This window comes from Arachis hypogaea, chromosome 14, assembly GCF_003086295.3.
Source record: "Arachis hypogaea cultivar Tifrunner chromosome 14, arahy.Tifrunner.gnm2.J5K5, whole genome shotgun sequence".
In the NCBI taxonomy this organism is placed as follows: Eukaryota; Viridiplantae; Streptophyta; class Magnoliopsida; order Fabales; family Fabaceae; genus Arachis; species Arachis hypogaea.
The window spans coordinates 69,064,654-69,087,338 of NC_092049.1; the positions used below are offsets into that span (position 1 = coordinate 69,064,654).

The 22,685-nt window shown below is 40.1% G+C and overlaps 3 non-coding genes across 3 annotated transcripts; 1 reads left to right on the forward strand and 2 right to left on the reverse strand.

Annotated features, from left to right (window-relative positions):
- Window positions 1-4,756: 4,756 nt before the first annotated feature.
- On the forward strand, window positions 4,757-4,864 carry LOC112745759 (small nucleolar RNA R71). Its single transcript, XR_003173671.1, has one exon. It is a non-coding gene; the product is annotated as a small nucleolar RNA R71 (small nucleolar RNA).
- A 4,870-nt stretch (window positions 4,865-9,734) lies between these two features.
- Window positions 9,735-9,842, reverse strand: LOC112745641 (small nucleolar RNA R71). Its single transcript, XR_003173558.1, has one exon. It is a non-coding gene; the product is annotated as a small nucleolar RNA R71 (small nucleolar RNA).
- An 11,411-nt stretch (window positions 9,843-21,253) lies between these two features.
- LOC112746683 (small nucleolar RNA R71) lies at window positions 21,254-21,360 on the reverse strand. Its single transcript, XR_003174553.1, has one exon. It is a non-coding gene; the product is annotated as a small nucleolar RNA R71 (small nucleolar RNA).
- Window positions 21,361-22,685: the final 1,325 nt, after the last annotated feature.

Below are 22,685 nucleotides of genomic sequence, written 5' to 3' on the forward strand. Positions count from 1 at the left end.
TGGCATCTATAGGAACTTCAGATTTCGAATATTGTTATTGACTCTTCTAGTTCAGTATGATGATTCTTGAACACAGCTTCTTTATGAGTCTTGGCCGTGGCCCTAAGCACTTTGTTTTCCAGTATTACCACCGGATACATAAATGCCACAGACACATAATTGGGTGAACCTTTTCAGATTGTGACTCAGCTTTGCTAAAGTCCCCAATTAGAGGTGTCCAGGGTTCTTAAGCACACTCTTTTTTTGCTTTGGACCTTGACTTTAACCGCTCAGTCTCAAGTTTTCACTTGACACCTACACGCCACAAGCACATGGTTAGGGACAACTTGGTTTAGCCGCTTAGACCAGGATTTTATTCCTTTAGGCCCTCCTATCCACTGATGCTCAAAGCCTTGGGATCCTTTTTATTACCCTTTCTTTTTGGTTTTAAGGGCTATTGGCTTTTTGCTCTTGCCTCTTGGTTTTAAGAGCTTTTGGCTTTTCCTGCTTGCTTTTTCTTTTTTTTTCTTTCTATTTTTTTTCGCCTATATTTTTTTTTTCTGCAAGCTTTGTTCTTTGCTACTTTTTCATGCTTCAAAAATCATTTTTATGATTTTTCAGATTATCAAATAACATGTCTCCTTGTCATCATTCTTTCAAGAGCCAACATATTTAACATTCATGAACAACAACTTCAAAAGACATATGCACTGTTCAAGCATTCATTCAGAAAACAAGAAGCATTGTCACCACATCAATATAATTAAACTAAGTTCAAGGATAAATTCGAAACTCATGTACTTCTTGTTCTTTTGAATTAAAATATTTTTCATTTAAGAGAGGTGATGGATTCATAGGACATTCATATCTTTAAGCCAAAGTTACTAACTACTAATGATCATGTAATGAAGACACAAACATAGATAAGCACATAACATAGAAAACGAAAAACAGAAGAAATAAGAACAAGGAATGAATCCACCTTAGTGATGGTGGCGTTTCCTTCTTGAGGAACCAATGATGTCCTTGAGCTCTTCTATGTCTCTTCCTTGTCTTTGTTGCTCCTCCCTCATTGCTTTTTGATCTTCTCTTATTTCATGAAGCATGATGGAGTGCTCTTGATGTTCCACCCTCAGTTGTCCCATATTGGAACTCAATTCTCCTAGGGAGGTGTTGATTTGCTCCCAATAGTTTTGTGGAGGAAAGTGCATTTGAGACATTTCCGGGATCTCATGGTGATGAGCTTCATACGCCTCTTGAGCTCCATGAATGGGCTCTCTTGCTTGCTCCATATTTTTCTTAGTGATGGGCTTGTCCTCTTTAATGAGGATATCTCCCTCTATGTCAATCCCAGCTGAACTGCATAGGTGGCAAATGAGGTGAGGAAAGGCTAACCTTGCCATAGTGGAAGACTTGTCAGCCACCTTGTAGAGTTCTTGAGGTATAATCTCATGAACTTCCACCTCTTCTCCAATCATGATGCTGTGGATCATGATGGCCCGGTCTATAGTAACTTCAGATCGGTTGCTAGTGGGAATGATTGAGCATTGAATGAACTCCAACCATCCTCTTGCTATAGGCTTGAGGTCCAATCTTCTTAGTTGAACCGGCTTGCCTTTGGAGTCAATCTTCTATTGAGCTCCTTCCACGCATATGTCCATAAGGACTTGGTCCAACCTTTGATTAAAGTTGACCCTTCTAGTGTAGGGGCGTTCATCTCCTTGCATCATGGGCAAGTTAAACGCCAACCTCACATTCTCCGGACTAAAATCTAAGTATTTCCCCCGAACCATTGTAACATAGTTCTTTGGATCCGGGTTCTTACTTTGATCATGGTTCTTGGTGATCCATGCATTAGCATAGAACTCTTGAACCATTAGGATGCCGACTTGTTGGATGGGATTTGTTAGAACTTCCCAACCTCTTCTTTGAATTTCATGTCGGATCTCCGGATACTCATTTCTTTTGAGTTTGAAAGGGACCTCAGGGATCACCTTCTTCTTGGCCACAACATCATAGAAGTGGTCTTGATGGGCTTTGGAGATGAACCTTTCCATCTCCCATGACTCGGATGTGAAAGCTTTTGTCTTCCCTTTCCCCTTTCTAGAGGATTCTCCGGTCTTAGGTACCATCAATGGTAATGGAAAAACAAAAAGCTTATGCTTTTACCACACCAAACTTAGAATTTTGCTCGCCCTCGAGCAAGAGAAGAAAGAATAGATGAAGAAGAAGAAGAAATGGAGGAGAGGGAGAAGGTGATATGGTTCGGCCAAGAAGGGTATAGAGGGGTTGTGTTGTGTGAATTTGAAGAAGAGTGAAGGGCTTTATATAGGGAAGGGAGGGGGAAAGGTTTCGGCCATATGGGTGGGTTTGGGTGGGAAATTGGTTTTGAATTTTGAAGGAAGGTGGGGTTTATGAGGTAGGTTTATGGGGAAGAGTGGATGGATGTGAGTGGTGAAGAGGTGATGGGGAAGAGAGTTTGAGGTGATTGGTGAAGGGTTTTTTGGGAAGAGTGTTTATGGGGTTGTGTGAAAGAAAGTGGTGAGAAGAAGTGAGTGGAGGTAGGTAGGGATCCTGTGGGGTCCACAGATACTGAGTGGATCTTGTGGGGTCCACAGATCCTGAGTGGATCCTGTGGGGTCCACAGATCCTGAGGTGTTCAAGGATTTACATCCCTGCACCTATTAGGCATGTAAAAATGCCTTTGCACCCAACTCTGGGCGCTCAGCGCCAAGCTGCTGGCCATTTTGGGTGTTCAGCACCCATTTGTGTGCCATTCCTAGCGTTGAACGCCAGAACCATGCCTGTTCTGGCGTTCAGCGCCCAGAAGCTGCCCATTTTGGGCGTTCAGTGCCAGAACCATGCTCTGTTCTGGCGCTGAACGCCAGACAGATGCTCCTCCAGGGTGTGATTTTTCTTCTGCTATTTTTGATTCCGTTTTCAATTTTTATATTTATTTTGTGACTCCACATGATCATGAACCTACAAAGACATATAACTAAAAAATATAGTTAAATAATTAAAAATTGGGTTGCCTCCCAACAAGCGCTTCTTTAATGTCAATAGCTTGACAGTGGGCTCTCATGGAGCCTCACAGATGTGCAGAGCATTGTTGAAACTCTCCAACACCAAACATAGAGTTTGGATATGGGAGTTCAACACCAAACTTAGAGTTTGGTTGTGGCCTCCCAACACTAAACTTAGAGTTTGATTGTGGGGGCTCTGGTTGACTCTGCTTTGAGAGAAGCTTTTCATGCTTCCTCTCCAGGGTTGCAGAGGGAGATCCTTGAGTTTTAAACACAAGGGAGTCCTCGTTCCATTGAAGGACTATTTCTCCTCTGTCAACATCAATCACAGCTCTTGCTGTGGCCAGGAAAGGTCTTCCTAGGATGATGGATTCATCCTCTTCCTTTCCAGTATCCAGGACTATGAAATCAGTAGGGATGTAAAGGCCTTCAACCTTTACTAACACGTCCTCTACTTGTCCATAAGCCTATTTTCTTGAACTGTCTGCCATCTCTAATGAGATTTTAGCAGCTTGCACCCCATAGATTCTCAGTTTCTCTATTACAGAGAGGGGCATGAGGTTTATTCCTGAACCAAGGTCACATAAAGCCTTAAAGATCATGGTGCCTATGGTACAGGGTATTATGAACTTTCCAGGATCCTGTCTCTTCTGAGGCAAAGTCAGTTGATCCAGATCACTTAGTTCATTGATGAACAAGGGAGGTTCAACTTCCCAAGTATCAATGCCAAATAATTTGGCATTCAGCTTCATGATTGCACCAAGAAACTTGGCAGTTTGCTCTTCAGTAACATCCTCATTCTCTTCAGAAGAGGAATACTCGTCAGAGCTCATGAAGGGCATAAGGAGGTTCAATAGAATCTCTATGGTCTCTAGATGAGCCTCAGAGTCCTTTGGTTCCTCAGAGGGAAGCTCCTTATTGATCACTGGACGTCCCAGGAGGTCTTGCTCCTTGGGATTTGCGTCTTCCTCTCCCTCTTTGGGTTCGGCCATGGTGCTTATGTCAATGACCTTGCACTCTCCTTTTGGATTCTCTTCTGTATTGCTTGCGAGAGTACTAGGAGGGATTTCAGTGATCTTTTTACTCAGCTGGCCCACTTGTGCTTCCAGATTTCTAATGGAAGACCTTGTTTCATTCATAAAACTTACAGTGGCCTTAGATAGATCAGAGACTAAATTTGCTAAATTAGAAGTATTTTGTTCAAAGTTCTCTGTCTGTTGCTGAGTGGATGATGGAAAAGGCTTGCTATTGCTAAACCTGTTTCTTCCACCATTATTAAAGCCTTGTTGAGGCTTTTGATCCTTCCATGAGAAATTTGGATGATTTCTCCATGATGAGTTATAGGTGTTTCCATAAGGTTCACCTAAGTAATTTACCTCTGCTATTGCAGGGTTCTCAGGATCATAAGCTTCTTCTGCATAAGAAGCCTCTTGAGTACTGTTGGATGCAGCTTGCATTCCATGCAGACTCTGAGAGATCATATTGACTTGCTGAGTCAATATTTTATTCTGAGCCAATATGGCATTCAGAGTATCAACTTCAAGAACTCCCTTCTTCATAGGCGTCCCATTACTCACAGGATTCCTTTCAGAAGTGTACATGAACTGGTTATTAGCAACCATGTCAATGAGTTCTTGAGCTTCTGCAGGCGTTTTCTTTAGGTGAATGGATCCACCTGCAGAAGTGTCCAGTGACATCTTTGATAGCTCAGATAAACCATCATAGAATATATCCAGGATGGTCCATTCTGAAAGCATGTCAGAAGGACACTTTTTGGTCAACTGTTTGTATCTTTCCCAAGCTTCATAGAGGGATTCACCTTCTTTTTGTCTGAAGGTTTGAACATCAGCTCTAAGCTTGCTCAGCTTTTGAGGAGGAAAGTACTTGGCTAAGAAAGTTGTGACCAGCTTATCCCAAGAGTTCAGGCTATCTTTAGGTTGAGAGCCCAACCAGATTCTAGCTCTGTCTCTTACAGCAAAAGGGAAAAGCATGAGCCTGTAGACTTCAGGATCTACTCCATTAGTCTTAACAGTATCACATATCTGCAAGAATTCAGTTAAGAACTGAAAAGGATCTTCAGATGGAAGTCCATGAAACTTGCAGTTCTGCTGCATCAGAGAAACTAATTAAGGTTTCAGCTCAAAGTTGTTTGCTCCAATGGCAGGAATGGAGATGCTTCTTCCATGTAAATTGGAATTAGGTGCAGTAAAGTCACCAAGCATCTTCCTTACATTATTATTATTTTCGGCTGCCATCTCCTCTTCCTGTTCGAAAATTTCTGAAAGGTTATCTCTGGATTGTTGTATTTTAGCTTCTCTTAATTTTTTCTTCAGAGTCCTTTCAGGTTCTGGATCTGCTTTAACAAGAATATTCTTGTCCTTGCTCCTGCTCATATGACAAAAAAGAAGGCACAGAAAAAATAGTAATATTAATATGGATCCTTTATACCACAGTATAGGGATCCTTGTGTTAGTAGAAGAAAAAAAGGGAAGAAAATCTGAACTCAGAGAGAAAGGGGGTTCGGATTTTTGGAGAGTTGAAGGAAAGATGTTAGTATATCAATAAACAAATAGAATAAGATGAGAGGGGGAAGTGAATTTTCGAAAATAATTTTTGAAAAAGAGTTAGTGATTTTCGAAAATAGTTTTTGAAAAAGGTTAGTATTTTTTTTGAAAAATTTTTAAAATCAAAAATAAAAATAATTAGTTAATAAAAAAGAAATTTTTGAAAAAGAGGGAAGATATTTTCGAAAATTAGAGAGAGAGAGAGTTAGTTAGGTAGTTTTGAAAAATTTAAGAAACAAACAAAAAGTTAGTTAGTTAGTTGAAACAAATTTAAAAAGATAAGAAGTTGGGAAGTTAGAGAAGATATTTTGAAATCAAATTTTGAAAAAGATAAGATAAGAAGATATTTTTGAAAAGATATGATAGAAATTTGTTTTTGAAAAAGATTTGAATTTTTAAAATCACAATTAATGACTTGATTCACAAGAAATCACAAGATATGATTCTAGAACTTAAAGTTTGGATCTTTCTTAACAAGCAAGTAACAAACTTGAAATTTTTGAATCAAGACATTAGTTGCTATTGTTATTTTCGAAAATTTGGTATAAAAATAAGAAAAAGATTTTTGAAAAATATTTTTAGAATTTTCGAAAATAACTAAGAAATTTGAAAAAGATTTGATTTTTGAAAAAGATTTTGAAAAAGATAAGATTTTTAAATTGAAAATTTGATTTGACTCATAAAAATAACTAGATTTTAAAAATTTTTGAAAAAGTCAAATCTAATTTTCGAAATTATGAGAGAAAAAAGGGAAAGATATATATTTTTTTTTTGAATTTTTATGATGAGAGAGAAAAACAAGAAAAATGATGCAATGCATGAAAGTTATGGATCAAAACTATGAATGTATGCAAGAATGCTATGAATGTCAAGATGAACACCAAGAACACCGTGAATATCATGATGAACATCAAGAACATATTTTTTGAAAAATTTTTTAATGCAAAGAAAACACGCAAGACACCAAACTTAGAAATCTTTCATGTTTAGACTCTAATAAACGAAAAATGCACATGTAAAACAAGAAAAGACACAAAACAAGAAAACATCAAGATCAAACAAGAAGACTGACCAAGAACAACTTGAAGATCATGAAGAACACTATGAATGCATGATTTTTCGAAAAATGCAAGATGAATATGCAATTGACACCAAACTTATAACATGACACATGACTCAAATAAGAAACACAAAAATATTTTTGGTTTTTATGATTTTCGAATTTTTTTTTCGAATTTTTATTTTATATTTTTCGAAAATCATTTTGAAAAAAAGAAAAATAAGGATTCAAAATTTTTAATATGAATCCCAGGAATCTTATGCTCTAAAGCTCCAATCAAAGGGTCAGGCATGGCTTAATAGCCAACCAAGCTTTAGTATGTAACTCAGACATGACAAGCCTAACATGCCCTACAGTCGTATTGGACATGGCTTTACAGCCAGCCATGCTTCATGAAACACTAGAATTCATTCTTAAAAATTTTGAAGCCATAGAATAATTTTATTTTTTTGAAAACATTTTTAAAATTTTTTTTTTCGAAAACAGAAGAAAAATTTTTGAAAGATTTTTGGAAAATTTTTGAAAATAAAACAAAGAGAAAATTACCTAATCTGAGCAACAAGATGAACCGTCAGTTGTCCATACTCGAACAATCCCCGGCAACGGCGCCAAAAACTTGGTACGCGGAATCGTGATTACACTTTAATTATGTAAAATTCATCGCTCTTTCTTTCCCTGGTAATGGCGCCAAAAACATGATGCCAAGACCATGGTTCACAACTCCGTGTAACTAACCAGCAAATGCACTGGGTCGTCCAAGTAATACCTTACGTGAGTAAGGGTCAAATCCCACGGAGATTGTTGGTATAAAGCAAGCTATGGTCACCTTGCAAATCTCAGTCAGGTAGGGTTAAATGTGATTGGATTAGATAATTAAAAGATAAATAATAAAGGATAGAGGTACTTATGTAAATCATTGGTGAGAATTTCAGATAAGTGAATGGAGATGCTTTTCGTTCCTCTGAACCTCTGCTTTCCTACTATCTTCATCCAGTCAGTCTTACTCCTTTCCATGGCTGGCTTTATGTGATACATCACCACTGTCAATGGCTACTTTCGGTCATCTCTCAGGAAAATGATCCAATGCTCTGTCACGGCACGGCTAATCGTCTGGAGGCATCACCCTTGTCAATGGCTTCATCTTATCCTCTCAGTGAAAATGGTCAACGCACCCTGTCACGGCACGGCTATTCATCTGTCAGTTCTCGATCATGCTGGAATAGGATTTACTATCCTTTTGCGTCTGTCACTAACGCCCCGCAATCGCGAGTTTGGAGCTCGTCACAGTCATTCATTCATTGAATCCTACTCGGAATACCACAGACAAGGTTTAGACTTTCCGGATTCTCTTGAATGCCGCCATCATTCTAGCTTACGCCACGAAGATTCTTGTTAGGAGATCTAAGAGATACTCATTCAGTCGAAGGTAGAACGGGAGTGGTTGTCAGGCACGCGTTCATAGGGAATGATGATGATTGTCACGTTCATCACATTCAGATTGAAGTACGAATGAATATCTTAGAAGCGAAATAAGATGAATTGAATAGAAAACAGTAGTACTTTGCATTAATCTTTGAGGAACAGCAGAGCTCCACACCTTAATCTATGGAGTGTAGAAAGTCTACCATATGAAAATACATAAGTGAATGTCCAGGCATGGCCGAGATGGCCAGCCCCTCTGATCTAAGAACCAGGCGTCCAAAGATGTCTAATACAATAGTAAAAGGTCCTATTTATAATAAACTAGTCACTAGGGTTTACAGAAGTAAGTAATTGATGCATAAATCCACTTCCGGGCCCCATTTGGTGTGTGCTTGGGCTGAGCTTGAGTGTTGCACATGTAGAGGTCCTTCTTGGAGTTGAACGCCAGTTTTTGTGCCAGCTTGGGCGTTCAACTCTGGTTTTGGATCCTTTTCTGGCGCTGGACGCCAGATTTGGGCAGAGAGCTGGCGTTGAACGCCAGTTTGCGTCTTTTAAACTTGGCCAAAGCATGGACTATTATACATTTCTGGAAAGCCCTGGATGTCTAATTTCCAACATAATTGAAAGCGCGCCAATCCGAGTTCTGCAGCTCCAGAAAATCCACTTTGAGTGCAGGGAGGTCAGAATCCAACAGCATCAGCAGTCCTTCTTCAATCTCTGAATCTGATTTCTGCTCAAGTCCCTCAATTTTAGCCAAAAAATACCTGAAATCACAGAAAAATACACAAACTCATAGTAAAGTCTAGAAATGTGAATTTAACATAAAAACTAATGAAAACATCCCTAAAAGTAACTAGATCCTACTAAAAACATACTAAAAACAATGTCAAAAAGCGTATAAATTATCCGCTCATCATCTACTAACACTTCTCTTCATCTCATATCTCTGTTATCCTCACCCTTGTGTTTGGATTCTCCTTCCTTCTCTTTCCTTACATTACATTCTTTTCTTCTTCTACTCACACAAAGGAATCTCTATACTGTGACATAGAGGATTCCATATTTTCTTTGTTATTCCCTTCTTTGTCATATGAGCAGGAGCAAGGACAAGGGATTCCATATTTTCTTTGTTATTCCCTTCTTTGTCATATGAGCAGGAGCAAGGACAAGAACATTCTTGTTGAAGCAGATCCTGAACCTGAAAGGACTCTGAAAAGGAAACTAAAAGAAGCTAAAATACAACAATCCAGAGACAATCTTATAGGAATTTTCGAACAGGAAGTGGAGATGGCAGCCGAATATAATAATAATGCAAAGAGGATGCTTGGTGACTTTACTGCACCTAATTCCAATTTACATGGAAGAAGCATCCCCATCCCTACCATTGGAGCAAATAATTTTGAGCTTAAGCCTCAATTAGTTTCTCTGATGCAACAAAACTGCAAGTTTCATGGACTTCCATCTGAAGATCCTTTTCAGTTCTTAACTGAATTCTTGTAGATATGTGATACTGTTAAGACTAATGGAGTAGATCCTGAAGTCTACAGGCTCATGCTTTTCCCTTTTGCTGTGAGAGACAGAGATAGAATATGGTTAGATTCTCAACCTAAAGATAGCCTGAACTCTTGGGATAAGCTGGTCATAGCTTTCTTAGCCAAGTTCTTCCCTCCTCAAAAGCTTAGTAAGCTTAGAGTAGATGTTCAAACCTTCAGACAGAAGGAAGGTGAATCCCTCTATGAAGCTTGGGAGAGATACAAGCAACTGACCAAAAAGTGTCCCTCTGACATGCTTTCAGAATGGGCCATCCTGGATATATTCTATGATGGTCTGTCTGAGTTATCAAAGATGTCACTGGATACTTCTGCAGGTAGATCCATTCACCTAAAGAAAACGCCTGCAGAAGCTCAAGAAATCATTGACATGGTTACTAACAACCAGTTTATGTACACTTCTGAGAGGAATCCTGTGAGTAATGGGACGCCTCAGAAGAAGGGAGTTCTTGAAATTGATACACTGAATGCCATATTGGCTCAGAATAAAATATTGACTCAGCAAGTCAATATGATTTCACAAAGTCTGAATGGAATGCAAGCTGCATACAACAGTACTCAAGAGGCATCTTCTGAAGAAGAAACTTATGATCTTGAGAACCCTGCAATAGCAGAGGTAAATTATATGGGTGAACCTTATGGAAACACCTATAACCCCTCATGGAGAAATCACCCAAATTTCTCATGGAAGGATCAACAAAAGCCTCAACAAGGCTTTAATAATGGTGGAAGAAACAGGTTTAGCAATAGCAAGCCTTTTCCATCATCCACTCAGCAACAGATAGAGAACTCTGAATAAAATACCTCTAATTTAGCAAACCTAGTCCTTGATCTATCTAAGGCCACTCTGAGTTTCATGAATGAAACAAGGTCCTCCATTAGAAATTTGGAGGCACAAGTGGGTCAGCTGAGTAAGAAGATCACTGAAACTCCTCCTAGTGCTTTCCCAAGCAATACAGAAGAAAATCCAAAAGGAGAGTGCAAGGCCATTGATATAACCATCATGGCCGAATCCAAGGAGGAAGGGGAAGACGTGAATCCCAAGGAGGAAGACCTCCTGGGACATCCAGTGATCAATAAAGAGTTTCCCTCTGAGGAGCCAAAGGAATCTGAGACTCATCTAGACACCATAGAGATTCTATTGAACCTCCTTATGCCATTCATGAGCTCTGATGAGTATTCCTCTTCTGAAGAGAATGAGGATGTTACTGAAGAGCAAGTTGCCAAGTTCCTTGGTGCAATCATGAAGCTGAATGCCAATTTATTTGGTAATGAGACTTGGGGAGATAAACCTCCCCTGTTCACCAATGAACTAAATGCATTGGATCAACTGAGATTGCCTCAGAAGAAACAGGATCCTGGAAAGTTCCTAATACCTTGTACCATAGGCACCATAACCTTTGAGAAGGCTCTATGTGACCTTGGGTCAGGAATAAACCTCATGCCACTCTCTGTAATGGAGAAACTGGGAATCTTTGAGGTGCAAGCTGCTAGAATCTCATTAGAGATGGCAGACAGTTCCAGAAAACAGGCTTATGGACAAGTAGAGGACATATTAGTAAAGGTTGAAGGCCTTTACATCCCTGCTGATTTCATAATCCTGGATACTGGGAAGGATGAGGATGAATTCATTATTCTTGGAAGACCCTTCCTAGCCACAGCAAGAGCTGTGATTGATGTAGACAGAGGTGAACTAGTCCTTCAATTAAATGAGGATTCCCTTGTGTTTAAAACTCAAGGTCATCCTTCTGTAAACATGGAAAAGAGGCACAGTAAGTTTCTCTCAGTACAGAGTCAACTAAAGCCCTCACAGTCAAACTCTAAGTTTGGTGTTGGGAGGCCTCAGCCAAACTCTAGGTTTGGTGTTGAACTCCCATATCCAAACTCTAAGTTTGGTGTTGGGAGTCTATAAAATTGACCTGATCACCTGTGTGGAGCCATGAGAGCCCACTGTCAAGCTATTGACATTAAAGAAGCGCTTGTTGGGAGGCAACCCAATTTTTATTTATTAGGTTCATGATCATGTGGAGTCACAAAATAAATCAAAAAATTAAAAACAGAATCAAAAACAGCAGAAGAAAAATCACACCCTAGAGGAAGGGCTTACTGGCGTTTAAACGCCAGTAAGGAGCATCTGGCTGGCGTTCAACGCCAGAACAGAGCATGGAGCTGGCGTTGAACGCCCAAAACAAGCAGCATCCTGGCGTTCAGACGCCAGGAATGCACACTGAGGAAAGCTAGCGCTGAACGCCAGAAACAAGCATAGAACTGGCGTTCAACGCCAGAAACATGCTGCATCTGGGCGCTGAACGCCCAGAACAAGCACCAATTCGGCGTTTAAACGCCAGAATTGCATGCAAAGGCATTTTACATGTCTAATTGATGCAGGGATGTAAATCCTTGACACCTCAGGATCTGTGAACCCCACAGGATCATTTCAGCATCTGTGGACCCCACAGGATCCCCACATACCTCCACTCATATTCTTCCCTCTTCTCAATGTTCATCCTCTCTTCCCAATAAACACCCTTCCCCAAAACCCTTCACCAATCACCTCAATCTCTTTTCCCTATTACCTATTCACCACTCAGATCCACCCACTCTTCCCCATAAACCTATTTCATACACTCCACCTACCTTCAAAATTCAAAATCACTTTTCCACCCAAACCAACCCTAAATGGCCGAACCTAACCCCTCTCCCTTCACTATATAAACCCCTCCATTCTTCTTCATTTTCACACAACACAACCCTCTCTTCCTCTTCTTGCCCGAAACACAAACCTCTCTCCCTCTCCTCCATTTCTTCTTCTTCTTCATCTCTTCTTTCTTCTCTTGCTCGAGGGCGAGCAATATTCTAAGTTTAGTGTGGTAAAAGCATAAAGTTTTTTGTTTTTCCAATACCATTGATGGCACCAAAGACCGGAGAATCCTCTAGAAAAGGGAAAGGGAAGACAAATGCTTCCACCTCCGAGTCATGGGAGATGGAAAGATTCATCTCCAAAGCCCATCAAGACCACTTCTATGATGTTGTGGCCAAGAAGAAGGTGATCCCCGAGGTCCCTTTCAAACTCAAGAAAAATGAGTACCCGGAGATCCGACATGAGATCCATAGAAGAGGTTGGGAAGTTCGAACAAACCCCATCCAACAAGTCAGAATTCTAATGGTTCAAGAGTTATATGCTAATGCATGGATCACTAGGAACCATGATCAAAGTAAGAACCCGAACCCAAAGAATTATCTCACCATGGTTTGGGGGAATTACTTAGATTTTAGTCCAGAAAATGTGAGGTTGGTGTTCAACTTGCCAACAATGGAAGAGAACGTACGCCCCTACACAAGGAGAGTCAACTTTGATCAAAGGTTGGACCAAGTCCTCATGGACATATGTGTGGAAGGAGCTCAATGGAAGATTGACTCAAAAGGCAAACCGGTTCAACTGAGAAGACTGGACCTTAAGCCTGTAGCTAGAGGATGGTTGGAGTTCATTCAACGCTCAATCATTCCCACTAGCAACCGGTCTGAAGTTACTATAGAGCGGGCCATCATGATCCATAGCATCATGATTGGAGAAGAGGTGGAGGTTCATGAGATTATACCTCAAGAACTCTACAAGGTGGCTGACAAGTCCTCCACTATGGCAAGGTTAGCTTTTCCCCACCTCATTTGCCATCTATGCAACTCAACTGGGATTGACATAGAGGGAGATATCCTCATTGATGAGGACAAGCCCATCACTAAGAAAAGGATGGAGCAAACAAGAGAGCCTATTCATGGATCTCAAGAGATGCATGAAGAAACTCAAATCCCTGAGATGCCTCAAGGGATGCCCTTTCCTCCACAGAATTTTTGGGAGCAAATCAACACCTCCCTAGGAGAACTGAGTTCCAACATGGGACAACTAAGGGTGGAACATCAAGAGCACTCAATCATCCTCCATGAAATTAGAGAAGATCAAAGAGCTATGAGGGAGGAGCAACAAAGACAAGGAAGAGACATAGAAGAGCTCAAGGACATCATTGGTTCCTCAAGAAGGAAACGCCACCATTACTAAGGTGGACTCATTCCTTGTTCTCAAATTTTCTATTTTTCGTTTTCTTTATGTTAAATGCTTATCTATGTTTGTGTCTTTATTACATGATCATTAGTGTCTAAGTGTCTATGCCTTAAAGTAGTGAATATGAATCCATCACCTCTCTTAAATGAAAAAATGTTTTTAATTCAAAAGAACAAGAAGTACATGGTTTCGAATTCATCCTTGAACTTAGTTTAATTATATTGATGTGGAGACAATACTTTTTGTTTTCGGAATGATTTCTTGAACAATGCATATGTCTTTTGAAGTTGTTGTTTATGAATGATAAATATGTTGGCTCTTGAAAGAATGATGGCAAGGAGACATGTTATTTGATAATCTGAAAAATCATAAAAATGATTTTTGAAGCAAGAAAAAGCAGTGAATACAAAGCTTGCAGAAAAAAAAAGATGGCGAAAAAAATAAAAAAAGAAAAAGCAAGCAGAAAAAGCCAAAAGCTCTTAAAACCAAAAGGCAAGAGCAAAAAGCCAATAACCCTTAAAACCAAAAGGCAAGGGTAAATAAAAAGGATCCGAAGGCTTTGAGCATCAGTGGATAGGAGGTCCTAAAGGAATAAAATCTTGGCCTAAGCGGCTAAACCAAGCTGTCCCTAACCATGTGCTTGTGGCGTGAAGGTGTCAAGTAAAAACTTGAGACTGAGCAGTTAAAGTCAAGGTCCAAAGCAAAAACAGAGTGTGCTTAAGAACCCTAGACACCTCTAATTGGGGACTTTAGCAAAGCTGAGTCACAATCTGAAAAGGTTCACCCAATTATGTGTCTGTGGCGTTTATGTATCCGGTGGTAATACTGGAAAACAAAGTGCTTAGGGCCACGGCCAAGACTCATAAAGTAGCTGTGTTCAAGAATCAACATACTAAACTTGGAGAATCAATAACACTATCTGAACTCTGAGTTCCTATAGATGCCAATCATTCTGAACTTCAATGGATAAAGTGAGATGCCAAAACTATTCAAGAGGCAAAAAGCTACAAGTCCCGCTCATCTGATTGGAGCTATGTTTCATTGATATTTTGGAATTTATAGTATATTCTCTTCTTTTTATCCTATTTGATTTTCAGTTGCTTGGGGACAAGTAACAATTTACGTTTGGTGTTGTGATGAGCGAATAATTTATACGCTTTTTGGCATTATTTTTAGTATGTTTTTAGTAGGATCTAGTTACTTTTAGGGATATTTTTATTAGTTTTTATGTTAAATTCACATTTCTGGACTTTACTATGAGTTTGTGTGTTTTTCTGTGATTTCAAGTATTTTCTGGCTGAAATTGAGGGACTTGAGCAAAAATCAGATTCAGAGGTTGAAGAAGGACTGCTGATGCTGTTGGATTCTGACCTCCCTGCACTCAAAGTGGATTTTCTGGAGCTACGGAATTCAAAATGGCGCGCTTCCAATTGCGTTAGAAAGTAGACATCCAGGGCTTTCCATCAATATATAATAGTTTATACTTTGGCCGCGTTTAGACGACGCAAAAGGGCGTTGAATGCCAGTTCTATGCTGCAGTCTGGAGTTAAACGCCAGAAACACGTCACGAACCAGAGTTGAACGCCAGAAACACGTTACAAACTGGCGTTCAACTCCAAGAATTACCTCTCCACGTGTAAACTTCAAGATCAGCCCAAGCACACACCAAGTGGGCCCCGGAAGTGGATTTATGCATCCATTACTTACTTCTGTAAACCCTAGTAACTAGTTTAGTATAAATAGGACTTTTTACTATTGTATTAGACATCTTGGGACGTCTAGTTCTTAGATCATGGGGGCTGGCCATTCAGCCATGCCTGAACTTTTCACTTATGTATTTTTCAACGGTAGAGTTTCTGCACTCCATAGATTAAGGTGTGGAGCTCTGCTGTTCCTCATGATTTAATGCAAAGTACTACTGTTTTATATTCAATTCAACTTATTCCGCTTCTAAGATATCCATTCGCACCCAAGAACATGATGAATGTGATGATTATGTGACGCTCATCATCATTCTCACTTATGAACGCATGCCTGACAAACACTTCCGTTCTACATGCAAACAAGCTAGAATGAATATCTCTTAGATATCTAATATAGGGGACCGAGTCCGAGTTATTAGTATCTTCGTGGTATAAGTTAGAACCCATGGATGGCCAGTCCTGAGATCTGAAAAGTCTAAACCTTGTCTGTGGTATTTCGAGTAGGATCTGGGAAGGGATGGCTGTGACGAACTTCAAACTCGCGAGTGCTGGGCGTAGTGACAGACGCAAAAGGAGGGTGAACCCTATTCCAGCATGATCGAGAACCTCCAGATGATTAGCCATGCCGTGACAGAGCATTTGGACCATTTTCACAGAGAAGATGGGATGTAGCCATTGACAACGGTGATGCCCTTACAGAAAGCTTGCCATGGAGAGGAGTAAAACTGATTGGATGAAGACAGCGGGAAAGCAGAGATTCAGAGGAACGAAAGCATCTCTATACGCTTATCTGAAATTCTCACCAATGATTTACATAAGTATTTTTATCTTTATTTTCTATTTATTTATTATTATTATTCGAAAATACTATAACCATTTGATATCCGCCTGACTGAGATTTACAAGGTGACCATAGCTTGCTTCATACCAACAATCTCTGTAGGATCGACCCTTACTCACGTAAGGTTTTATTACTTGGACGACCCAGTGCACTTGCTGGTTAGTTGTGCGAAGTTGTGAAGTTATGTTTGGACCATGGTATTGTGCACCAGTTTGTTGGCGCCATTTCCAGGGAGAGAACGAACAACAAATTTTACAACCTGAGTAACAATTTCGCATACCAGTGGTATGGGGTTGCCACTTTATGCTTTATTCCATATCTGAGAAGGAGTGTCTCGAGTTGTTTGTTGCAGAAGTGTGTCCCTCCATCACTAATGAGAGCTCTGGGAACTCCAAATCTGTTGAAGATATTCCTTCTCAAGAAGCTTATCACAACCTTGTTGTCATTTGTTGCAGTGGCTATGGCTTCTACCCACCTTGAGACACAATCAACAGCTACCAAATAGCTCCAGTATGAATTGCTGTGGCATCTCATTTCTCTTGGTTAGATTACCAGCTCATTGGCATTCATCACACCTTGACACCATTTCCTTGGCATCCTTAAACATTGTTGGCCAGTAGAATCTGGATTGAAGCACTTTTGCTGCTGTTCTTTCTCCCCTGAAATGACCTCTATATGCGGATCCATGGCACTGCCATAATACTTCCTGCCCTTCTTCATGGGATATACACCTTCTTAGGATTCCATCAGCACACTTTTTGAACAAATAGGGGTCATCCCAGATGTAGTGTTTGTCATCCTTGATTAGCTTCCTCCTCATGTGCTTATTGATGTTAGTTGGAAGTTTTCCAATAGCCTTGAAGTTAGCTATGTCTGGAAACCAAGGGGCTACTCGAATCATCATCAATTGTTCATCAGGAAAGCTTTCATTTACGGCTACTTGATGCATTTCTTCTTCTTGTGGGATCCTTGAGAGGTGGTCAGCTACCTTGTTCTCTGCTCCGCTCCTATCTTTAATCTCAATATCAAATTCTTGGAGCAGCAGAATCCACCTTATTAGTCTGGGCTTAGATTCTTATTTGGTAATCAAGTACTTGAGTGCTGCATGATCAGTGAACACAATTACTTTTGAGCTAATAAGATATGATCTAAACTTATCAAAAGCAAAAATTATGGCTAAAAGTTCTTTCTCTGTGGTGGTATAGTTCCTTTGATTCTCATTAAGAGCCGTGCTAGCATAGTAAATAACATGTACTAGCTTGTCTTTCCTCTGTCCTAGAATGGCACCAACAGCAAAATCAGATGCATCACACATTAGTTCAAAGGGAAGATCCCAGCTTGGTGGTGCTATAATAGGTGCAGAGGAGAGTTTCTTTTTAAGTTGATCAAAGGTTACCATGCACTCTCTATCAAAAACAAAGGGAGTATTTGAGACAAGTAGGTTGCTAAGGGGTCTTGCAATCTTAGAAAAATCTTTGATAAACCTCCTATAGAACCCAGCGTGTCCCAAAAAACTTCTGATTGCTTTGACATTGCAAGGTGGAGGTAATTTTTCAATTACTTCCACTTTTGCCTTGTCTACTTCTATGCCATCTTTTGAAATCTTGTGACCAAGAACCACCCCTTCAGTTACCATAAAATGGCACTTCTCCCAGTTTAAAACCAAGTTGGTTTCTTCACACCTTTTTAGCACAAGAGCAAGATGGTATAGGCAATCAGAACATAAGTTTCCAAATACAGAGAAGTCATCCATGAATACTTCTATGAACTTCTTAATCATGTCTGAAAAAATGGAGAGCATGCACCTTTGGAATGTTGTAGGTGCATTGCTGATGCCAGGGCATTTTGGCCAGTTTCACTGACCTTTTCTTTACTGTTTTAGGGTAGTTTCATGAATTTTCTTAGTTAATAAGCAAGTTTTGGGTAGATAATCACTTACATCTTGATTCAAGCAAACATTGTGAATTTCATGTAATTTTATGAGAATTATGCATGAATTGAATGACAAATTGGATAATGCATGTCTTATAACTTGGATTAGAGCTTTGATGCACTTTATTTGCTTGATTTCAGGACAAAGGAAGCAAGGAAGAGCCACATTAGCAGCCACGTTAATCTAATTAACGTGACCACTAACGTGGAATGGGAATAAACTTGCAACGTTAATGAGAAAAGTGATTGCCAATAATGCCTTCGAAACCATCATGGCCCGCGTTAATGGCCACGTTAACTGTGTTAACGTGGTAGTTAACGTGGAGAGAAAGGGAGCTCCAGCGTTAGTGGTAAAAGTGAATACCACTAACGCTCCAAATTGACAATTAGCCACGTTAAGAGTCACGTTAACTCAGTTAACGTGAACTCTAACGTGGAAAGGGAAGACAATGCCAACGTTAGTGACACTCACCTTTGTCACTAACGTTGGACTAAGCCCAATTGGCCACGTTAAGAGTCACGTTAACTACATTAACGTGAACTCTAACGTGGGAGGAGCAAGGAATCGCCAACGTTAGTGACACTCACCCTTGTCACTAACGTTGGACTAAGCCACTATGAGCCACGTTAGTTGCCACGTTAATTGCATTAACGTGGAAGCTAACATGGAGGAAAAAAATGATGAGTCAATGTTAGTGACACTCACCTTTGTCACTAACGTTGGAGATGGCAATCACCACCACGTTAGTGGCCACGTTAAGATAATTAACGTGGGGCACTAACGTGAGAAGAGGTGTTTAGAGCGTTAGTGACAAAGGTAAGTGTCACTAATGCTCTCGAGGCTAAGGCATGCCCACGTTAAGATCCACGTTAGTTATACTAACGTGGACTCTAACGTGAGAAAAGGGGGGCTAAGAGCAACGATATTGGCAAAGGTAAACGCCAATAACGCTTGCGATGGACCAAGAGGCAACGTTAGTGGTCACGTTAGTGCCACTAACGTTGAAGTTAACGTGAACCATCTTGGGCTAGGAACGTTAGTGAAAAGGGTGATTGTCACTAACGTTCTCGAACCCACATTTTCACTGAACGTTAACGCCACTAACGTCCTAGCAAAAGTCCATGCCTACTTCACACTTTCTCTGCAAGTAAAGCTGAGCCCACTGAAGATTCCAAACTGCTTCAACTCAAGAACCAAAGGCCCATATCGAAAGACTTGAAGAGCCAACTAGAAGATCAGAAGAGTAGTATATATAGGAGTAGTTTTGAACTAGAAAAGGGAGCTTTTGGGGGATTGAGAGAACCACTCTCTGTATAATTTTACTTTCTCTGCAACTTCTAGTTATACTTTCAGAATGTATTTTCCATCTTTGCTTTCCATTCCTAGAGGTATGAACAACTAAACCCCTTTCATTGGGTTAGGGAGCTCTGTTGTAATTTGATGGATCAATAATAGTTTTCATTATTCTTCTTCTTTCTTTTCTCTTGATTTTACTAGAAAGCTTTCAATCTTCATCTAATTGGATAGTTGTCTTGGAAAAGAAGCTATTCATACTTGGATCTCTTCGGAACCTTGGAAGAGGAATGAAGAGATCATGCTAGAAATGCTTTCTCATGTTGGACCAAATTGGGGTTTGGATGGATATAGTGACATATAATCCTACTAACATTTTGATTTGGGAATACATGTGGTATAATCAGTGACCACACTTCATTTCTTCTCATGAGCAATTAGACTAAGGAATTGGCTATTGATCAAGATTTGAGAGATTGAATTACCAAGGAATTAGAATTCAATTACTTAAGATTGCCAAGGAGATCAATGAATGCATTGATTGAGGAAGACATAAAAATGAACTTGATCTAGAGAATGCAACATCTCCTGAGCCCAATGAATTCCCCATTTCTGATCTTACCTATTCTCTTTATTTTTTGCCATTTACTTTTATGCTAAATTCCCCATTTCCCATTTAAGATTCTGCAATTTATTTTCTGTCATTTATATTCAGTTCTTTATTTCCAGCATTTACAATTTCTGCTATTTACTTTCTCGCCATTTAATTTTCTGCAACTCTCAAATCAACTTCTGCTTAGCTCAACTAGAACATTCCTCTGATTAAAGTTGCTTGACCAATCAATCCCTATGGGATTCGACCTCATTCTATTGTGAGTTTTTACTTGACGACAATTCGGTATACTTGCCGAGGGAAAATTGTTAGAAGATAAGTTTTCGTGCATCAAGTTTATGGCGCCGTTGCCGGGGATTGATTTTGTATCAACAATGATTAAATTGGTTGATTACCTAGATTGAGCATTTTTCCTTTGTTTGATTTAAATTCTGTTTGAGTAATTTACTTTCAGTTTTAGTTATTTTCTTCCCTTTACCCCTACCCGTTTGTGGTGTTCTCGTATTTGTTACAATTCAATTCACTAACCCACTAACTGTTTGATATATTGCATCACTCACACTAACAGCATTTTTTTACAAGAATACTCTCTATCTCTCTTTTTGCTTTGGCCTTGTTTGTTGTATGACAGGTAGAAGAAGTGGGGCTTCAACTTCCTTTGATTCTGAACCTGAGAGAACCTTCCTTAGACTAAGGAGGGAAGCAAGAGAAAAGAGAGTCGTTAGTGCTGAGGAAGAGGAGGAGTATTTTGAACCAAACATGGATGAGAATATGGAGAACCATCATAAAGAATGGGCTAACAACCATGGCAGAGAAGGTCCAGTGCATCATGCTGGACAAGAAAGAAGAGTTCTAGGCTCTTACATCAATCCAAATTCAGAAAACTGTGGAAGCAGCATCCAAAAGCTAACCATACATGCCAATAAATTTGAACTAAAGCCACAACTCATCACCCTGGTTCAGAACAACTGTTCATTCGGAGGAAGTGTCCAAGAAGACCCCAATCAACATCTAACCACATTCCTGAGGATATGCGATACTATGAAGTCTAATGGTGTGTACCCTGACACCTATAGACTGCTTCTGTTTCCCTTCTCACTCAAGGACAATGCATCCAAATGGCTGGAATCCTTCCCGAAGGAGAGTTTAACAACCTGGGAAGATGTGGTGAACAAATTCTTGGCGAGATTCTATCCTCCTCAAAGGATCAACAGGTTAAGAGCTGAGGTACAAATCTTCAAGCAACAAGATGGTGAAACTCTCTATGAAGCATGGGAGAGGTTTAAGGACTTGACAAGAAGGTGCCCGCCAGATATGTTCAATGAATGGGTGTAGTTACACATTTTCTATGAGGGTCTTTCTTACGAATCAAAGAAGGTAGTAGACCACTCATTAGGGGATCTCTGAACAAGAAGAAGACCATTGAAGAAGTCATAGATGTCATTGAGACTGTAGCTGAGAATGACTACTTCTATGCTTCTGAAAGAGGCAACACTAGAGGAGTGATAGAGCTGAACAACGTGGATGCACTGCTGGCCCAAAATAAGTTGATAACCAAGCAGCTGGCTGACCTTACCAAGAAGATGGAAAGGAATCAAGTAGCAGCAATCACTACCTCATCAGCAGCTCAAGAATGAGTGAATACAGAGGCAGAGGGTGAGCAGGAACAAGCCAATTACCTTGAAAACTCACCTAGGCAAAACCATGATCCATACTCCAAAACTTACAATCCTGGTTGGAGGAAGTGCGGTCCAATATGCATAATCAAGATGCTGCCATCAAGAAACTTGAGACACAAATTGGCTACCTATTCAAGCAAATTCCCAGCCAGAACCTGTGCAACAACACCGATCTAAACCCAGGAGAGGAATGTCAGGCTATCACCCTCAGAAGTGGGAAGGAATTGAAGGAAATTCCCAAGAAATCACAAGAGAAGAACTCAAATGAAAGGGAAAAGGAACGAGATGAAGTCCAAATTCCCATTCCCAGTTCACAGGAAAAAGGAGAAATGATGAAGCCAGACGTCCCAAGAGCTCCATACCCTCAGCAATTGAAAAAGAAGGGGGATGACAACCAATTCTTAAGATTTCTGGAAATCTTCAAGAAACTACAAATCAACATACTCTTTGCTGAAGCAATAGAGCAAATGCCGCTCTATGCCAAGTTTTTAAAGGAATTAATGACCAAGAAGAGAAGCTGGAAGAGCAATGAGACTGTGATACTAACCGAAGAATGTAGTGCCATCATTCAGCACAAACTACCCCAGAAATTGAAGGATCCTGGGAGCTTCCAGATCCCTTGTATTATAGGGAAAATCACAGTGGAGAAGGCTCTGTGTGACTTAGGAGCCAGCATAAATCTGATGTCAGTAGCTATGATGAGAAAAATGAGAATTGAAGAGGCTAAGCCAACAAAAATGGCCCTACAATTGGCAGACCGATTGTTCAAGTTTCCTCATGGCATAGTAGAAGACTTGCTGGTGAAGGTAGGAGATTTTATCTTCCCAGCAGACTTTGTAGTGCTGGACATGAAGGAGGAAGCCAAGGCCTCCATCATCTTGGGAAGACCGTTCTTGGCCACTGCTGGAGCTATCATTGATGTCCAAAAAGGTGAACTCACCCTGAGATTACACAATGAAAAGATG